The sequence below is a fragment of the Protopterus annectens genome, chromosome 3.part1 (genome assembly GCF_019279795.1).
Source record: "Protopterus annectens isolate FY-2018-M chromosome 3.part1, PAN1.0, whole genome shotgun sequence".
NCBI lineage: Eukaryota > Metazoa > Chordata > Ceratodontiformes > Protopteridae > Protopterus > Protopterus annectens.
The window spans coordinates 881,179,358-881,201,766 of NC_056732.1; positions in this window are offsets into that span (position 1 = coordinate 881,179,358).

The window sequence follows — 22,409 nt, forward strand, 5'->3', positions numbered from 1 at the left end:
ACATACACACATATATATAATATATATATATATATATATATATATATATATATATATATATATATATATATATATATATATATATATATATATATATATATATATATTATATATATATATATATATATATATATATATATATATATATATATATATATATATATATATATAAATATAAATGGAGCGCATTCGGACATTGAATCCATACTCTGAAACTTTCACTGCAAAACATCTGACCAAAGGCACTGTAAATGGGGGTGAAGGGGCCCAAAATAGGAATCTCTTGTAATTATTGCCATTATCCCTTCCTCCACATCTGAACTGTTCTGCCTTGCAACAAAATAGAGCATCACATGCAGACAAACCCTAACATTAGGGGGGATATATAGGGACAGATCATAGATATGCTTATTACAAACCTATGAAGTCTGTCCATGATACATTTCGCATTACCATGACTGTTCTGAATGTGGTGGGGTACTGAAACTCATGTGTCTGTCATGACTTCATTACTTCCAGCCTCAGCTATTTGCCAGACTAATATAGATGCTTGGAGGAACAGAACAAACACCATGATGACTTAAATCTTGACATTCTGTGCAGATCTGCACAGTTGACAGCTATTGCCCTCTGCCCACAAGGCCAGATGCTATGCCCATAGCAGTTGTTCAGCAGGACAGCATTACAGCACATCTTGATGGCACGTATAAATCTTTCAAAATCATCTATCCCATTATTACAGACCAGGAACTACATTCAATTACATGCTGACATGTTTAACATACCTGTTTTATTATTATGCTCTCTTTTGTGTTCCAGATTATGCTCTCTTCTGTGTTCCAGTTGATGTCTTCCTTGTTTTTTAGTATTATTTTTGTTTTTCCTTTTTTTTATTTATTTATTTGTATTTATTTTTCTATCTCTCTCTCTCTCCACTACAGGGGTGAAGCTGGTTTGAATAGGTTGCAGCATAGCTTTTGTAGGTGATACTTATGATCAGGTAATGACCTATGCACTAGTTGCTGTTCCCCACTTGCTAATTACATGCAGGGAGCTGTGCAGTTTTTCCAATAACAAATGTCATAGCAACCCATTAATATAAATGACTATATCATGTGTGCATTGTCCCTTTACCTTTCCTGTATGGAAGACGTCCTTCCTGTGTGTGTAGGCAGCAGTGTTACAGAGAGCAGGTAGCAATACCTCTTACAACAGGACTTGTGGACACAGGCCAACTACATGTTTGTATAAGGTTCCAGACCTAGGGACAGTGTGCGAGTATTGCTGTTATGTGCATTGAATACTGCTAGTTTTGCAGGGTTTGTGTGTACATGCTAGTTTTGCATGGAATGCAGTCTGTCTGCATAGCTCTCAACCATGGGTCTATCCACATGATGGCCAGAGGATTGGCTATTATGTTTTGTCTGTTCCCAACACAGGTCTTATCCCTGACATAGCAGTGGCATTGATAGGTAATTGTCTATCATTATTTAGTGCTGACATTCCTGCAATCATTCTAGTGATGTTGTGGACTCCCACACAAATTGTGGGGTAGGGTCCATATACATGAGGGCTATAGCTAGATAAAACATGTGTGACCCTGTACAGTCTTGAGGTCAGTGTATGGAGAACACTGTTATATGCCATTGTAAGGCATTTCATGGGGGAGGGGTATTAAATGTTTTTAACCTAGGCTGTTACAACATGTGAGGGATATCAGTAATAAGAAATATTAAGGTATATGGATGTACATTTTGATACGTTTCACCATGGGAACAGTGGTGGGCTATAGCTTACTATCTTACACGCAGTTCTGCTTGTCAGTATGATAGTGCCATTTTAAGTTAAGCATCGTTATGTAACATATACATTTACATTGTGACAACTGATACTTTCCCCATGGGGTTGAGTAGAGAGTGTAACTGGAGGCTATTGAACTACATCTGTAATTAAGTATTGATTGATTCTTATCTTCAACGCAAGTGTGTTTTTACTGTTGTACTACTTGAAGGCTTCAGCCTAGACAGAAAAGTATTGTTATGTTTTGCAGATTACTGTATCATATGTTTTCTTTGAAAGTTGCATTAATCAGTTATTATGTATTTCAAACACCCCACCCCACCCTACTTTATATTCTCACTCCAGGGTAGCACTGCAGCGGGGCAGGAGCTAGATTCCATTTTTGACCAAATGTAATTTGACTAAAAGCAGTAGACCCATATATATATATATATATATATATATATATATATATATATATATATATATATTATGGCCAGGATTCACTAATCCTCCCTGTAAGACTAAATAAGTCTTGCACGGAAACTACGGCCTAAGAGGAAGACGTCACCGCACCATGCATATTCATGAGGGCGCGCAGACTCAACTCTAAGGCTAACATGGAGCTTGCACGAGTGCAGGGGGTGTGTCGGACTGCCGAACAGTCCAAAAATCCACGCCCCTGCAAGTCCCTCAATCTGAAAATGTCAACTGAAATGAGCGAGTCTGCTGAGATGTGTATATACCCAACACTACACTCCCCCACATTCTAAACCCCTGTACAATTTTAAAATGTAAAACTTTCCTTTTTTTTTATTATTCCCGATATAACTGCCCTTGTTTGCTCGGATTTGCCCATTGCTTAGCTACAGTTAGCAGTTTAGAGATTGAAGAGGATAATAAGAAACCTATATGCAAATTAAGCCAAATAGCAATAGCATAGTGGTGGAGCCTTTGCACAAAGAGGAGGCATTCCCGTTCGAGTCCCACCCCTCCACTTTATATTTTGTGTAGTAAATCTGTATAGAAAAATAATTCCTGATATTAATCATTTAAATATTAGTAGAAAGCATTGAAATGGCCTATGTAGTAGTGAAGGAATATATATAAGAAGGTGAAATGGTTATGCATACTGATGAATGCATAAGTAACGTATCTTAAGCAATGTGAAGCACTGCTAAGCAAAGTTTACCAGTATTAAGCACATTTAAGTATAATTGCTCATAGCTTAGCACTGCTTTAACTAGTGCAATGGCTTTGCGCGGAGTTGAGCATCACGCCAACTAGCGCAAACAAAACATGTTTGTGAGTAGCTGTGCACCACGCTAACTAGCGCAATATCGGGCAACATCGGGCAACGTCGGGCAATGTCGAGAAACGTAGAGCACCGTAAAGCAATGTAGAGCAACACTGGGCAAAGTTGAGCAAAGTTGGCTAAACACAGCCACACCTCCTAGCCATTCTGGCCAGTAGTAAAATAAAAAGCAATGAGAGGCCTTCAACCCGGGATACTGTGTACCATAATCACAGTACTGAACCACTAAGCCACGACAGCTTTTGATATGCATGCACTTTCAACACACACATACATATTAATGAAAGTTTACCCAGTGCTAAGCAGGTGTACTTTCAACTGAGATTTTCAAAACCAGCCAATCACAAATAAGTGTGGGAAATGAGGGATATTTAAGCCCCATAGGCAGGACTACTTGCCATAACTGGTTGTAGCTCCCATCTACAGGCAGTATGACTGGAGAGGGCTCTCACTTTTGAGTGCAACTGTGGGGCACTGAGTAGTCAAAAGTGATGGTTTGGCTCCTCATCCATATTCATGATGACAGACTCCTCCAGGGCCAGTTCCAGGGCACTGAATACAAAGCAGATGCCTGGAACCATCTAGCACATGATCTCACCAGTGCCAAAGGCATCCCTCGGGCTGGTGAGCAGGTCAGACACCACTAATCAGACCTGAATAGACAGAAGCAGGACCAACTGAACCAGTGGATACAGGAGGCCTGTGGGATGGAAAATGCCCCACTACTGAGTAGGTAGCCATGGAATGAAGTATGTAAGAATTGCTATTGTAGTCTATATTATGGATAGGTATATGTCTCAATATCACTTCATTTACCTCACAGCTGCAGGTGTCCGTGCTGCGAATCAGCAAGCCTATGCAGATAGGCTGCTAAGGCTGCACCACCAGGCAGGTTAGTAATTATTCTGCATGTATTGTTATATAAAATAAGTGAGAGAGCATGAAAAAGAGAGTTGTAACCCATTAATAAAGGTATAATACATCTTGAATAAGTCTTCTGCATGCACTGTAATATCAAATAAAGGAGACAGCCTCTATAAAAGTGTGTAATGTAATTAATAAAGGTATAATTCCTGGAATGTGTCCATTTCACTTTCTTCGATATGTTGTTGTACTCTTGCATTATAGAAATATTACTGTTGTATTAAGCGCTGTCAACCCACTCTTGGGTAGGCCCATATAAAGTGAAAAAAGGGAGTGCCAGTAGCTGTTAAGCATATATACAGTCCTCAACAGTTGGTTAATGGCCGGCATGTATAGGTTAATCTGGCACATGTGTATCATGTTATTGTGTTCCCCAGAAATGTCAGTGTGCTGCTAGAAATGTCGGGGGCTGTTAAAATATAATTGATAATGTCACCTGAACACATCCAGATATGTAGATATAAAAATATAAATAAAATATATAAATACGCAGTATTAACATCTGCATCCTGGACAGTCTGTATGTCAGATACAGGTCAGGTATATAAGGAACTAGCAAAACCCATTTCACAATTTAACGGACATTGCCAAGTGTAATAATACATGCAGGGGATATATACCTGTAGTCAATAGGAATGTAGTGTAAATTATAAGTACATATAATTTGTTAATGGAGGTATCTTTTTACACCCTACTGTATGTGCATAAACAATTCAATTCCACACGTCAATGGGTATGTCTAATCTCAAAACATTTGTTGGGACATATGTCCTATTGGTTCAAAAATATCTGCATTTACTTTGATGCATGTGCCCTGTTCAAATACCACAATCTTGGTGGTCTGTTGCCACCAATCAATCCTGCATGCTGTTGGAATGTCCACTGTTGTTCTATATATGCATGTGTTATGCTTGCTGTTCAACTGTTGGAACTCTGGTGTGCTGGGTTAATAGGAATAAAATTGCATGCTGTTACAACTAATTTGGAATGGTGCTTGCTGTTAACAACCTATATTGTCATTAAATCCTCCTAAACCTAGAACGTATGGGAAGGCCATTCCCAGAGGACCCACCAGTCCCACTTCAGCTGGCAATGGCACCTGGCACCAGCAGGTCCGGTCGCCAACTCAGGACCTCCTCCTCCACTGGTCCTGTGCCAACTTCAGGTAGAAGCACTGCAGGGGATGGGGCTCATCTCCCCCATGCAAGTGTGGCCAGAGGAGGGTCACCTATCACACTCCAAATGTTCCGGGCTGTGGTGTGTAGGGAGATTGAGCGCTCAGTCGCTGATCCTCTACACCAGATTGAGGCATGTGTGGCGCGACTCAAGGGTGAGCCTGCCCCTCCTAGGCAGCCCCCAGCACACCCACCCTCTGGGCTGTGAAGGTGCAGTGGTGACTGCCCATGGGTGGGGATCTCAGTTCCACTGTTGCCATCTGTGGGATCATGGGCTTGCAAGTTCCAAACATCCTTCCCCTTCAATGGTGTTCACCCACCACATGTGTCATATTCCGCCCCTGTATGCGTCTTGTCTGTCTTGTCTGTTTACCTCTCCAACCTACCTCCCCACATATACCCACTTCCCCTACCACACATTCCACTCTCACCTGAAAAAAAAGGGCAATCTGCACCCAAAAAAAAAAAAAATTACGCCCCATACATAGCTGCCCATTTTGCACACATGTCCGCTGGACAGACACATAAACTGATATTTAATTGGCAGTACAACATACTTTGTTTTACTCACCCCTCTCTCAGGGGTGGAAGGTTTTATATTTCCCTCCAAATTTCTAGCATATGCACAGCTGTTGCTGTTAAAGAAATGGGCAGCTATGGACCATCCCTACACTCATCCTCCACATCCCGAGCTGTTTTCCCCACTGTCTTTCCCTCTTTGTGCCCCTTTTTCACCATTTTCCTATCTCCCCATTTTCTTTTCTTTCAAATAAATGAGCACGGGGGTTACCGGGAGTAAGCACCTTTAAGCAGAGTTAGCAGGTTTGCGCAAGTGTATGCTTGTGTGTGCTTAGCTAAGTATTGCTAAGCTTTGCGCAAACCCATGCAAACCCGCTTACAACTGCTTAAAAGTGCCTTAGTCACCCTGCATGTGAGGGACCTTGTTCTGCTCAGCAGAAAAATAAAACACTTCTGTCAGTCTCGAACCCCGGACCTTAGACACACTAGACAACATGAAGTACCACTAAGCCACAGCAGATATACAGCAGGTTGTTGCTGAAATAGATATATCATGCATCAGAATGAGTGAATGTAAAGGAAAAATAGGAATGTCATAACACAAAACCTGTTCTGTGGAACTTTACCAGCAGTTGTTGTGGAATTGCATTACGTGACTGTGATAACAGAACCAGCCATTTTAGCAGTAAATAATGTTACAGCAGCACTTTACAACCCCCACACAGTATCATAGCAGGACAATCCCCACCCAAATGTACAAAATATCTGTGTGTTCAGGGTCCACCAAGGATGTAGGTAGGCATACTCAGTACTGGAACTGTCTAGTTTTCTTGAGCATCCTGTGCTAATGTCAACAATAAAAAAGCAGAAACTGTGCAGAAGTGAGTACATTCACAAACAGTACATGTGCCTAATGAATAAATCTCAATAACTACTTATGTATGGCAGCTAATTATATAAGTAGAAAATAAACTACATACTCCCACATGTCTTGTGTTAGCATTTGTAGGGGTCAGGACAATTCTACACTGACAACTGTGTACTGGAAGTGGCAACATTCAGGTCTGAGTACAACATTCAAATCACTGGCTACACCCCTAGCTTCAGATATAAGAAGTATACCAACCTTTTGACTTACACAACGGTGTCCATAGCAAACAAGCATGGGTCCCACTTTGGAAAGCTGAAAGGGCTACACCTACCTGACTTAGCAATTTATAGCACTGGGTTGCTATGACAGTGAGTACTGCAATCACCACACAGCAGGCTGCATGCAATTACCAAATGATGGCCACCAATTCGTGCAGAGGCCATCACATGCACATGTGCAGATACCTATAAAAGCAGGCTGTACTTGCTGTCCACACATGCAATCTTTCCATTGCTGGTATGGAGAGATAGAGAGAGAAAGGCAGAGAGAGACAGAGACAGACAGACAGACACCGACATCCACATCAACACCAACAGCAACAGAAAAAAAAATAAACAAAAAAAAAATTAAAATTAAACCAAAAAAAAAAAAGACACACAGAAATGAAATTTACAAACACATACAAAGGAAAGGTATGTAACAGATATGTATTTACTGGCATGTAGTAGATGTTTCTGAAGAGTACTCTACATACTTTGAATCATCCATATGTGGCAGCAGTACATATCTATACACAGATGCCCTGCATAACTACTGCCATGGGCAAATCAGTGTGTAGCTCTGTGCAGTGGGATATAACTGTGACATATGTAGCTCAGCATTAAATGTCAAACATCTGATCCATGTTATCTGTGTTCTGTACAGTAGTGTGTACGATGGCTGTTTGGGGGAGTAGCGCATACAGCTATATAAACATGGCTGTGACAGAGTAACAAATGCATGATAGTCATATTAATGAGTAGGTTAGTATTGTCAACTGCTTTACCAGGCAAGTATGCTAATCTAGCATTTGCAGCTATATTTACAACCTCTAATATTACTGTGTGCTCACATGTGACACCTGTTCATGTTGCAGCAAGGCCCAACAGGTCAGCCGTGAGGTCCACGGACTTACAACAGTGTGGACCTTGTGTGTGTATGGCACACACATACGGAGAGATCTTTCTGGGTCAGATATATTAGCATGTGTACATGTGCATAGAGCAAGGGGCATACTGCAACTGTTTGTGAAGGGTGGACATATATATGTTGTTGAAGGTTGCTATGTGCATATTTCTATGTAGGCTGTAGTGTGTGGCAAACGAGACAGCATACAGTGCTGGTATATGACATGTGGTGGTTAAACGCTGTGGGTCTGATTTGTCAGGTATGTAGTGTTGCAGCCAGTGAGGCCTGCTAAAGCTACATGGGCTGAGATCACCAACAATGTATTCCACACAAGACTGTGCAATATTATTACATAATTGTATACCTCACACCCTTCGCATAATTGATATTCCCACCATGAAAGTTGGACTGTATATGTGCCCATATGTATATCTATATGTACACCAATGTATGTTTACGTGTATGTGTGCGTATGTATATATATATATATATATATATATATATATATATATATATATATATATATATATATAGAGAGAGAGAGAGAGAGACAAGGTCATAGTTACTGCGACAGATGCCTGGTAACACAGCCATGGACTCAAGCTCAATGTTCAAATTGCATTGGCATCCCTTCTGGCAAAAACCCTGTACCCATGAACTACCACATAGGTGGTAGTCTACCTAACACTGAAAGTGTGATAACAGACCATGGGACACAGGTGGACAGTAGTCTCCCCTGTGATAATCACAGTGCTACACTAGTCATGTAATCTGTCTACGTGGCACACCTCATCACATAAGGTGTGTCATCCTGAAGAGGTGTCCTATGCAGGTGTGTCCCTAGCTGTAAGCAGAACCCTGCATGCATCCGGACCAATGGGTCAATATGTACAGGAACTATTGTCATTAATACCTTGCACATGTACCCTATCACCCCAGGGGAATCCACTGGCTTGCAGCCTGGGAATGTAGGAGTGACATAATGCACTGGCCAACTACAGATGGCCTGGATCACTACCAAATGGCCTACAGTCCTCTGTCAAAAGCTTTTGCCTCACCCGTAGTGCCAATGTATGGTATCTCATGGGGTCCTAAATAAAATAACACAGTCAACAGAACACAAATGCAAGGTCATATTGACAAATCCCAGTAGCATGCCCCCCCCCATGTCCTACTGCACGAACTGGGGGCCAATCCATAAATACCACTGGAATGACTGGTCAACTATAGGGATACTTCCCAGATATCACTCGCATAATGTTAGGACGAGGATAGAATAACAGATCGGGGGGGTGTAGATGCATGGACGTCATGGAGTTTGTGAAGTCTGAAACTCTAATGTGTGCCCATACGACCCCTGCCTGCAAACACAATAATGGGTGGCTATAAACCTGCTCATAAACCACAATGTGAAGGAGAAATGACCAGATATATCAGCCCTGCCTCTGGGTAACCTGGGTGAATCTGCACAGCAGGATATGGCCATTCTGTTAAGTTGATATATGTACAAGAATGGGATCCTCAACCACCATACTACAAGGTGCTGGACCATTTACATAGACCCATCAGCAAGTGTCTGTAGCTACCTATCCAGAATGGCAGGAGTGTGCAGGAGTGTGCAAGAATGTGTAGGCTGCGGACCACAATACTGGACTCAGCTTCATTCATCTTGTATTTTCCAATAAATAACTGTGAGCAAATAATTATATCTGTCAGTAGTCGATGACATAGTACATCACAGTGTAAAACAGTACATATGTCTGGATATCTCTGCTAACACCAACCATGTAACACAAGCAGCACAGACAGCAATAGTTACAGTATTTCCCTATCCTTCGCCCATTGTGACTCCATATTGTCAACCTATCTACAGATATTCGGCAGAAACAGGCTGCTATCTGTAGGTTGAGAACACCAAATCCTGGATGGAGTACAACCCTACCTGGAATAAATTCACACACTCAGTACAGAATGCCATACTGGGCATGCTCCTACACTTAGAGAAATAAAGCTCATGTCTCACAACACAGTGGACTATACATATATGTCAGTTTCAGATGTCTGTGCAAACACACACAATTGTACACCATTGATTCTTCACACACACATTGGATAGGAATACTCACACATATCTAAGGCCAACACACTATAATATGTCAAACATACACACACACAGAGATGTGGGGAAGAGGGAGGCAGACAGTGACAGTTACAATTGCATTATAAGGCATGTCCCACCCACTAAACATCCAATTGGCTAATATAGCATGATGTGCTGATGTCAATCACTGTAGACATTCCTTTTGGTATCCCTCAGCCCTGTTGCGTCTGTGGTACTTTTGATAACTGTGTAACACAATAGTAAAAACCGGTATTCATGTAGCACTTGTATACTCAGTCCTGTCAAATGTAAAGTTGTGTGTGACTGAGTGTGTGTGTATGTGTGTGTGTGTGTTTCCAGAAGAATGATTTATGGCCCATTCACACACACTGTACATTCCATTGCCCATGTTAGCACTCCTGCTGATATCAATCACCTTGAAATAACCCTTTTGGCCAACCTCAGTCATATAAGCTCCATGGTGCTTGCGATAACTGTGTAATATGACAAACTAATTAGACAGGAGTTCTAATCTTGACCCTGGCAACTGTAAAAAATTGTGTGATTCCTTGGTGACACCTGCTTTTGTGGTCAGTCACACTTACTGCACTTCCCTCACCCCTTCTTTAGCACTGCAGCTGATGTCACTCACCTTCAAAGAAACCTTTGGACAAGTTTTCAACTTATAATTGCCATGGCACTTACGATAACTACGTAATACCATAGTGTAACAAGCTAGTTAGATAAGAGTTGTAATCCTACTCTTGGCAACTGTGAAAATGCATGCATGAGTCTTTATTGACACCTGCTTTTGTGGTCATTCACATTTACTGCACTTCCCTCACCCTTCCTTTAGCACTGCAGCTGATGTCACTCACCTTCAAAGATACCTTTGGACAACTCTCTGACATATAACTGCTGTGGTGCCTGCGATGACTTTGTCACACAATAGCACCAGTATGTAGCTAGGTAGGGGGTTGAAATTCAGTACTGGCAAGTGAGCATTTGTGTGTGGATCATCAGTATTGTGTGTGGGTGTTGGTGTGATTGTGAAAACAGCATTCATTGCAGAGTGGGTTTTGCTACATTTTCATATTGAGGACCTATATGTACCAATGTCACATTACAAGGCCAACAGTTGTCAAACACCATAGACATGGTTGTAGACAACACACAGCCATATATTTATATATAGGAAACCATTTTAGTTCATAGGTTCATAGGTCAGTACTAGGTTATCGGCCCTTGAGCCTATACAAGCCTAGCCATAGTAGATCCCCGGATATTTCTGAGTAGATCCCCGGATATTTCCGCCACAGTATTTACTTCCCTGGGCCCCTGTCTAGCAGGGCTACTGATGTGATCCCTGGAGTGAATTTCCTGTCACCCATCCAATTGTCAAGGTTTTTCTTGAAGAGGGCCAAGGAGGCACTCTGCTTGACATGTATGGGCAGTCTATTCCATAGTATGGAGAGTCTCTGGGTCAGGAACCTATCCCTCCAGCATGTTTTATTCATAGAGGTGACAAGGTTTAAATCAATGGAGTGTGTGGCTCTGAGGGACTGGGATTTCTTTAGGTGGAGCATGTCCAACAGTTTGGGTTGGAAATGGCGTTGTATGTTAAGCAGAGATTGCCCCTGAGTAGACAATATGCTACAGAGTATAGCTAGAGTCTTTTTAGGCAGTCAGCATCTGCTTGTGGCCCGTGATTCTTTTAGTGAGATATTTCTGCGGCCTTTCCAGCTATTGCAGATGTCTTGTGAGGTACATACCAAATGGGGCGTTGTACTCTATAATGGGTCTGATAAGGTATGAGTACAGAGGGACAATGACCTCTCACTTTCTGGATAAAAAGCCCTTAGTGATGAGGTGTGCCACAAAGAAGGATTTCCTGACTGTTGTGGTGATGTGGTTATCAAAGGTGAGACCGCTGTCCACCTGTGTTCCTAGGTCTCTTATCACATTTTCAGTGTTAAGTGTATTGCCATCTATGTGGTAATTCATGGGTACTTGGTTTTTCCCAAAGGGGATTACTATACAGTTCTTGGCATTGAGATTGAATCTGTGGCTTTGGCACCAAGCATATGTCTCTGTAAGGCCCTTTTGTAGGATATCCACGTCTTTAGGAGTTTCAGTGATGGCTCCCAGTTTGCAGTCATCCGCGAACTTTGTCAGCCAGAGTACCTTAGTGTTGGCCTATACTTCAGAGAAGTAGATGCCAAACAAGAGTGGTCCTAGGACAGACCCCTGCGGTATACCACTTGTCACTTGTCTAGAGCTGGATTTGGCATCGGCTACTTTAACAGTGTGGGTTCTGTCAGTGAGCCAGTTAGGAACATATCTTGAGATGTAGGGATTTATGCCCAGATTGGTAAGTTTATCTATGATTCCAAAGTGGAGGATGGTGTAGAAGGTCTTGGCAAGGTCCAAATACACTGTGTGGACTGCCTTGCCCTCATCCACAGCTTTGGAGACTGATTCAAAGAAATCAATCAGGTTCAGAAGATGCAATCGGCCCTTCACGAACCCAAACTATGTGGGTTCCACTGTTTGAAGGTTGCCAATGTCTTTGTTTATAAGATTCATGTTAATGCATTTCATGGCTTTGCATATCAGGCTGTAGCTGTCCGCCACTCATTGGACACAAATCCTAAGGTGAGGCTGTGATTAAACATGACACTTAGGTGAGGTGCCAGTTCATTTTGCAGTTCATGTAGTATATAGCGCAGGATGTCATCTAGTCCCATGGAAGCTGTATTCTTGGCTTTTGGATAGAGCAGTTTTTACTTGTGAGACCATGATTACATGGGTTTGGCAATCTTCCGGTATTATAAAGGGCCCATTTTGGGGGTGAAAGAGGGGTGAAGTTGGCACTGAATTGATCTGCCAGGATATTGGCAATATCCTTGGGATTAGTATATTTAGTGCCATTCTGTTGTAGCTCGGACCATATCTGAGCATTGCCATTTAGATTCTTGACATAGCTAGAGAATGGCTTGTGGTTGTCTTTGGAATCTTTGATGATTTTGTTTTCGTAGTTGGCTTTGGAGTAATTAATGAGGGATCTCAGTTTTTTACTGAGACTGATGGAGTTTTTTGCATCCTGGGATTTTCCACATTTCTGCAGCAGTTTTTTCCTTTTGTTTTATATTTTGTTTATTGTTGGAGACCACCAAATTGGCTTCCTTTTATTTGAGGAGAGCGTCTCTCTCTACCCACAGATCATACATAAACATGCTTGGCACTTTCTCTCTTCCTTTCTTTCTTTCCCTCTGTCTCTCTCTTCCTCCCTCTCTCTGGTAGATGTGGAAAATGCATCTGTTTTGCACAGGCAGCAGCTTGACTTTGGTAGGTAATGCTCATGACCAACGGATGGCCTGTACACGAATTGGAGTCCTCCACTTCCTAATTGCATGTGGAACAGCTGTGGTATCATTCCTATAGCCAATTGCATGGAAACACACTCCTATAAGTAAGCAGAGCAAGTAGGTGTTGGCCCTTCTCCCTCACTGTGAGCAGGACTTCATGTGGGTGTGTGTCAAACAGCATTACAGAGGGTAGTTGGAAATACCTATTACAACAAACACTGTGGAGACAGGCCAAAAAACTGGAGGGGGATTTTCCAGACATGGGGACAGATACGTATTTCTGTTCTACATTTGAAGTAATGCTGATTTGACAAGGTGTTTGTGGATATGGCTGTTCTGCGTGATTTAAAGTCTGGCATGACAGTGTTATGTGGTTGACAAAACTCTCACCTGTAGGGCTATCTGAAGACTGGCCAGAGTTTGGAGCCTGAGATTTGGTGTGTTACTCACACATTTTCTGTCTTCATAAATGCAGTAGCATACTTTGATGATTGTTCTCAGGAAATGGTAACATCCATGTGTGTTGCTGACTTCGTATCCCTCAGAAGAGATATGTCACAACAAACCCAGTTAACCAGCAATGTTCTCTGTTTATAACTGCAATATATCAATATTGGCCCTGTGTTTGTGCTTCTGTCCCCCAAGTCTGTCACCCTTTGTTCATATGCCATGCAGTAAGAGGTGGATATGTACAGTATACCATTATTTACTGACACAATTCCTGATATCAAGCCAGTGATATATCAGACTGCCAGACATGTAATGTGAAGGAGGCCTAATAGTTGAGGACAAAACCTGGATATTCTGTGGTAGTCTGTACAGTAGTGAGGTATGTATACTTAAGATGATTGTTGACAGTGTCTGCATTATGTAGCAATGTATTTTGATCATGTTATTTGGCCTGTGTACAGACTGGGGTAGATGTCAGTGTTCTTGGTCTTGTTCTGTCTTACACTGCATCCTGCTCCAGTTTCTGATACCCTACCAGTCTATACGGTTGTAGGACTAGATTGAGACATGTCCTATACCACAGTCAGGCATCAAACTACACTGTGAACTGGGCCAGTATATGTAGGGTTAGTGTATGAGTGGCAAACATGATAATGACTTTTGTTCACACAGGCCATAGACTGTACTATTACTTAGGCTTACCATTATGTGACTGTAACTGTGTTGAGATCGGTTGTGGATATGCACTTTCACACTGGTGTCTGTTACTCCATGCTGTTACATGCCTGTAGTGCCTGCTATATTTGCAATTACATGTGGATTCCCCCATAAGTAAATTGGGTTAGTGTTGTGGCAGTCTGCCTGTAGTGTAGACAGTGCTTGGTGTCATGCCTAGCAGCACAGTGCATTTACCCTAGTGTGATGTTATGTCCAGATATTTGTCAGATGTACTGTTGCCTGGCCACCATACGTGTTGTTTATTTCTGACAAAGCAGTGGGCTGGTGTGAAGATGTATGTCACTAACTAGTGGAAGTATGTGACTTGGGATCTCAGCTCCTCCCGTTAATATGTGTTAGGACAGACAGGAGCGTGTGAATGCATCAAGTGTGTGACCTTATCTAGTCCAGTATGTCTGATCTATCCCCATTTTCCTGCCTGCAAACATCCGCTTTGTCAGGCTTGTTCCACATTTCTTGCACTAAGGCGTTCTGTGTATACCTCCTGACTGACCAGATTCTTTCAGACTGTCCATGTTTATTGCTCATATTGCTTGTGTATTCCATAAGATCATTACTGTGATTTGTGTGGTACTTCACTATGATGATTTTATGATATCTGTCAGTAACTGATGGCATACATGTCAGTTTCAGAAGAGCCTTCCTCAACAACATGTATGTTGACACAACCCATGTCACTGTAGCAACATTCTACATTTATAACTGCAATACATACATTATGTTCCCTTGCACTAACAGTTTAAGAGTTATGGTGCTGAGGTATAACTAAACTACATGTCATGGGCCTATGTTATGTATATATACATATATATATATATATATATATATATATATATATATATATATATATATATATATATATATATATGTATGTATATATATATATATATATATATATATATATATATATACACACACACACACACACACACACACACACACACACACACACACACACACACACATACCTTCACATGGTCGACTTTTCAGAAAGGCGACTTTCATATGGCTGAGACCATTATGATCGACTTTCGAAAAGCCGACCATGGGGAACTGCTATCTCCGTACACTGCGCAATGGGAAAATTTCCTTCTTCTGCACTGTAGTGCGATCTCAGAGTTGGTATATTTAAGTTACGGGGGGGTGTGGGGAGGTAGAGCCCCCCATGGCCCTGCTAATAGTTGAAAGGTAAGTGTTTGGTGTGTGTTTTCTGTTTATTTTACATGGTTGGCTTTTCAAAAGTCGATCATATGGTCTCGGCCATATGAAATTCAACTTTCTGAAAAGTCGACCATGTAAATATATATATATATATATATATATATATATATATATATATATATATATATATATATATATATATATATATATACACACACACACACATATATATATATAGAGAGGAATATATATATATATATATATATATATATATATATATATATATATATATATATATATATATATATATATATATATATATATATATATATATATATATATATATATATATATATATATATATATATATATATATATATATATATATATATATATATATATATATATATATACATATGTATAAACATATATCTATAGCCTTGTATGTATAAACATGAGTGTTGTATATACCTTCTCAGTTGTATCCCATCATATTAATCTGATATGTGTATATTTACATATAAGAACATGACTGATTCAACACCATTTACACTTACAAGTACTATTCAGTATGTGTACTGAATGATATATTTGAAAAACAACAGATGTCTACACAGCTCAGTTGGCTTAGTGGTTAACTGCTGTGACTGTAGTGTACAATGTACTTGGTTCAAGACCTGCAAAGGCTGTCTATTTTTGGTTAGGCAGAACAATGACTGTTGAATACAGAGTGCTAAAGACAGTTTTGAGCAGCTTTAAGCAAGTTTGTGCTGATTTGCTTGATTGTAAGCACTACTAATGTATGGTTAAATGAATAGGCGCTTACTTAGTAGGCTTCTCTTACCGGTGCACAATTCTTCTTAAGCATAGCTCAGCCCTGGTAACCAGTTGTCACATTCCAGTCTGATAAAATAGTAGGGTAATAACATCTTTAATAAGTATATTTAATTCCATGTACATGCTTCTATGTGTTGTCATTACAGTAGCAAGGGATGTGAATTTACTGTATTTGACACCTGAGTATACATGGCTAGTACCACAATCTTTTCTCTTTGTATGTGTTTCATACATGGATGGTATCCCAGGTTTTATGCAGTCACACTTGCATGCATTGTATCCTTACGTTACTACTTTTAACAGTGCTTTTCCAAGTAAGAGTAGATTGCAGATTGTAGTACTGGAAGCAGACACCACTGCATGCAAAGCTGGACTGACTATCATGTTCTTATTGTGTGAGCTGTATGTTTTTAAGTATCGCATATTGGATATTGATCTGATATGTTGATATTAACTGTAGACTACTATGTGTGTAGGACTTGTCATTGAGGACTGCTGTCATGTAGTAATGGCATACCTATCAGTGTCAGACGTCTGTCTTTCAAAACATTCATCCTAATGCATAACCTGTTGGTTAGCTAATTTCTGTCTGTCCTCTGTACAGATGTGCAGATGTCAAATATCCATTTTGGCTGCTTACAGACAATCTCTGATTGACTGACACTGACATGTCTGCCCAGCTGTATTATGAATGCCACAGCTAGGAAACCACACACTGTATGCACCACATGCCATGCATACCTCAACCAGGCTACCACATTCAACAGAACATGCTTGGGTACAGGTGTCTAACCCAGACACTGGCCATGTTTTTCAAGATATGTTGCATACATGTCAATTGGAGCACGTCACTGGCACTCTGCAAGAGAAAAACAGATGATTGGATGTTGAATTTAACTGTCACCCTGGGGATCACTCAAGTGGCATCGATTGATAGATGGCCTGCTGACATATGTCAGGTGGCATGGTACCTGTGTAACCACATGCCCTACTCTTCCCATCTCTCCATGGACATTAGCCTGGTACACACCTAGGAACACCTGCATCTATAGACCTCAGTACTGATTAATTTGTCAGAGTGCATTACTGAGAATAAGAGTGTCTGTGTGTTTGTAAACATGTAGCTGAAAATACTCTGAGGGCCTTCTTACACACGACACCCCATATTGCTATACTTAGAAACAGCTGCTGCTGTAATTCACATTGCATGTACCTTGTTACACTCTTCACCCTGTTGGCTACCTGGAGCTTGCAGTACCAGCATAACACTGTTCTACAAATGGGTAGATAGGCGTGGGTTACCCTATGAGTCCTGGCAAATGTGTGTGTGTGTGTGTGTGTGTGTGTGTGTGTGTGTGTGTGTGTGTGTGTGTGTGTGTGTGTGTGTGTGTGTGTGTGTGTGTGTGACTGTACATATTTGTAGAAGACAACATTCTAAGGCCACATTCTCCAAATACAATAAACCTTGCCATACATTATAAGGGATAGTGTTGTTGCTGACATTACGAGAGCCATGACAAACCCTCACCCTACTATCCCTGTGGCATGTGCAGTAAATGCATATCCCTGTAGTAGCACTGAGTAGATAGGCAATGGTTTGCATTGTAGTCCTGTTCAATGTGCAATTGTGGGTACGTCAGAGCATTATCATGGGTTTCAGAGAGTACAATATCCAAGGTGGGGTCTGGGTGGTGCTGGGTATACTGTCTTTACACCATGGTATTCCCAGTAGATCTCCCAAGGTCCACTGTATGAGGACGGCTTTCACCATCAACCATACAGGTAACTGATTATACTATCCAGCCCAATGGTGCATATAAAACAACTGCACCAAGACTTACACACCAAACATTTATTGATAAAAATAAAATAAACAAAACAAACGTAAGCATTTTCAAAACTACTCTGGTTGCTTCATCAGACAAAATTACCATCAATCTATTCCCTTATATAGCATATTTTAATTGTCAGCTAATACACATAACTGAAATCAGATGTAAATCATTAATAAAACAATCAGTAAAACGCTGTTTGCTTATTAAATGCTTAGCACTGGCCTCATTTCAAAATGTATATAAATAAAATCTATCATTCATTTCATATGTATTAACATTCATATATGAAGAATTAATGTATAGGAAAAAAAAAAAAAAATATATATATATATATATATATATATATATATATATATATATATATATATGTGTGTGTGTGTGTGTGTGTGTGTGTGTGTGTGCGCACACATAAAGATAAAAAATAAAACTATAGACTATTATTTTAATGCCCAAGGCAATGAGATATCAGAAAGGGTTTTAGAGATGCCGCACCATTCAGACCAGGGTCTTTCTCAGCATTGAGTGAAATAATCCATTTTTGCTCAATACTATCAGTCGAATTCTCTATATCACCTCCTCGTATGCTTATGTGAACCATCTCAATGGCAAGAAATTTGAAATTGTGCGTGCAATCTGTCTCTCTTATATGCTTCGCTAAGGCATTCGTTTATTTACCATTATTAATGTCCCAAATGTGTTCAAGTATCCTATCCTTGAACATCCTATTTGTCTTGCCTATATAAAACGCAATGCATTTCTGACAGAAAGAAAAATAAACAATGTTCATGGTTCTGCAATCAACATAACTAGAACTAGTAATTGTAAAATTCTTTGCAGGATGAGTAAAAGTTCTATGGGTATAGAGATGTTTACACGCAGAGCATCTTCTGCATGGAAACGTACCACCCCAAGATGAGTAGATGGGTTTGGTTAATTCCATCTTGTTACATAGATGCTGTTTCAATGACCGATTATTTTTAAAGGAGAAATTTGGAACATAGCCAACTTTCTCCAGAAGTCTGGGTACTTCTTATAAGGTGCGCCAATTTCTCTTAACAATGGAAGTAAACTCATTCACATCACTTGAGTATTGAAAAACTACTCTAAACTTATTATTAGTAGTACTGGCGGTGCCTCTAGCACCGTCATTATGATGCCAACTATTATAGTATGGTTTGTATCTACTGTCTTTTTGAGTCCATGCCCCTTCTATAACTCTATCAATCTCTTGTCTAGAGTAACCTCTCTCTTGGAATTCTGTAGTTATATCTTCAAGGGCCTTTTCTGCATCCTCATCTTTATTGTGTAGCCTTAAAACCCTATACACTTGTCCCTTTAAAACATTTTTAGGGATAAGTCTCGGATGCATACTTGTTTTACATAGTAAAGCATTTTTTCTAGTGGATTTTCTGAATATACAACTACTAATCTCATTCAGTTCTGACTTCCTTATCTTAACATCAAGGAAGTCTATGATACTGGTGGAATGCTGGTAGGTGAATCTCAAAAAATGGGTAGTAGTGTGCAAGTAGTTTACAAAGCTTGCAACTTCGCCTGTATTGTCTTTCCATAGCAAAAAAATGTTATTCACAAATCTGACATACCACAAAATCTGGTCAAAGTAAGGGTTGGCTTCTGAAAGTATAATTTGCTGTTCCCAACAAACAAGGGCTAGGTTGGCGTAGCTATTTGCACATGCAGTGCCCATAGCTACCCCAACCTTCTGAAGATAAAATTCATTTTCAGACACAAAAACTTTGTTTTCCAATATAATTTCAAGTAAATTGCAAATTATAATGAATAAAGAGGACCAGTGGAGTGAATGCTCAACGGAACAACAAGAAAACAAGATAAATAGTTAAAAAACAAACAACGCTGAAGTCTCAAAACAATGACTGATTTAAATCACAAATCCATCCTAAATCCAATAGCCAATGATGTAAATAAATAATAATCCAGTAAATGAGGGTGTATAAAAAAAAAGTTATTAATAAAAAGGGGTTTTTGAGCTTCTTTCTTCAGACCTTCAACTACTAAACTTGTAAACATTAATTTAAAAAATTAAAAAAAAATAAAATATTTAATTATTTATTTTTCATTAAATGGCTCATTAAAAAAATCAATAAAAAAATAATATTCCTATACACCATCATATCACCTGACATCATAAACAAACAAATTCAGCCATTCATATTATATTCCATTAAATGAAATAATGAATGTGTGTATGTGTGTTGGTTTTAATAACAATTATATCAAAACAACATTGAACATTGACAGAGCATCTATGCAAGTTCAAAAGGCCCCTACTGGCCCACAAAAACAAAAAACTTTCATAGCCTCTAACATCTGGACAATAACCTTCTTGATTCCCCCCCCCATGTCACACATACTTTGATTCATTTATTCAAATTAGTTGAATCTTGTTTTTTTCAAAGCATCTATTAATATTGAGAAACTCCCTCATCATTTTAATGCCCCATGTATTTGGGATTGATGTAAATAGTGATCCAATGTCCATGGTAACAAAGCTATACTCACATTCAACGGTCATTCACCTATTATGCAATCTTTCAAGAAACATTTTAGTGTCCCTTAGGATGTTATGACATCCATATAGTAGTGTGCGCAAATTGCCTTCCACATAGATGGAAAGTGGTTCAGTACACCACCCTGCACCCGAGACTATAGGTCTCATTGGCGGTATTTCGAGATTCTTGTGTATTTTAGGTAGGCCATCTATTCACGGTATAACAGGATTATTATTCTTAAAACACTTGAACAATTGTTCATCTATTAAGTCAGTCATTAACAAGTCAAAAACTAGAAAAGACACCTTTTCCATAATCTCATTTACAGCAACTTTAGTAACACATTGATAAGTATCAGTATCCTGTAGTAAAAATATCATCTGGTTCAGGTATAGCTTCTTGTTGAGAATCACTATACCACCACCCTTATCTGCTTGTTCAACTTCAATAGATTGCAAATTCTTTAATTCTTGCAGAGCCTTATTTTCATTGGCAGACATATTGAAAAAACTGTTTAGTCTCTTGTGCGCATAACTTTCTAATATCAGTCTCACAGACATTTATAAACATTTGTATTTCTGGGTGCATATTGGGAATAAAGTTGCTGGGTCTGATAAAATGTGGGCTGGTGGAATAATTCTGCCCACCATTAATAGATCTGCATCTACCTGCACCCTTAAGCCACTCTTCTATCTGCAATGATGCATGTTCTGTGTGCAAAAACTCCCTAACAGTATGGACTCACTGACAAGGTAGTTAGCACTGCTAAACCGAGGTCTGTCAAATGTGTCTATGACTGTATGTGTTTGTCAATGTATATATGACAATATGTCATACTATGTATTGTTCATTAACACCCATTACATCCACCATTACCATACTGTACAAGGCCTGGTGATGTTTATCATTCAACTTAAACTCGGGACACAACTCATCCTAAAATCTCTGTGGTGTGTGCAATTAAGGCTAAACACATTAGTAGCAATAAGTACTTAGGTAGGGGTTCTACTCTCAATGTTGCCAAGTAAGTGTGTGTGTATGTGAAGGGATCTACTTCAGTTTACAGAAAATATATGTCCCAGGAGATCATTTGTCTGAGAACTAACTGGCAAAAGGTAACATTTCAAAGGAATCATCTTGTAGAAATTCATTCCATCAGAACTAGTAGTTGATGTGTAAATGCCCTCTTCTCCACTGTACAGCTGTACAGCGATGCTGGAGTTGCTATATATAGTTGGATGTGGTTGTTGTGAGCACAGCCACCCACATTGGGGTTATTGTGCATAACCCCTGCTTAGCCTGCTGTTATACTGTACAGTTTATGTTAACAGGTTAAGTAGTTGTTAAAAATACTATATATATTATACACCACCCCACACCCTCCAAAGTGGGGGGGCTGTGCCACCCACACCAGCACACCTATGTTTGCCAACTACTGGACTGCACTACATTGGGGAAGAGGGCATTAATGACATTAAACTGGCAGACTGATTATTTACCAATGTGATGTTTTGGCTATTTCGTCTTGGAGAAATTACATAGGCCAAAATGAGTTCACTGCAAAATTAAGTACATCTATGTGTGCAGTATTCTCTGTGTATTGTGTCAATCCCAAAGCCTCTGTGTGTGTGTGTTTTA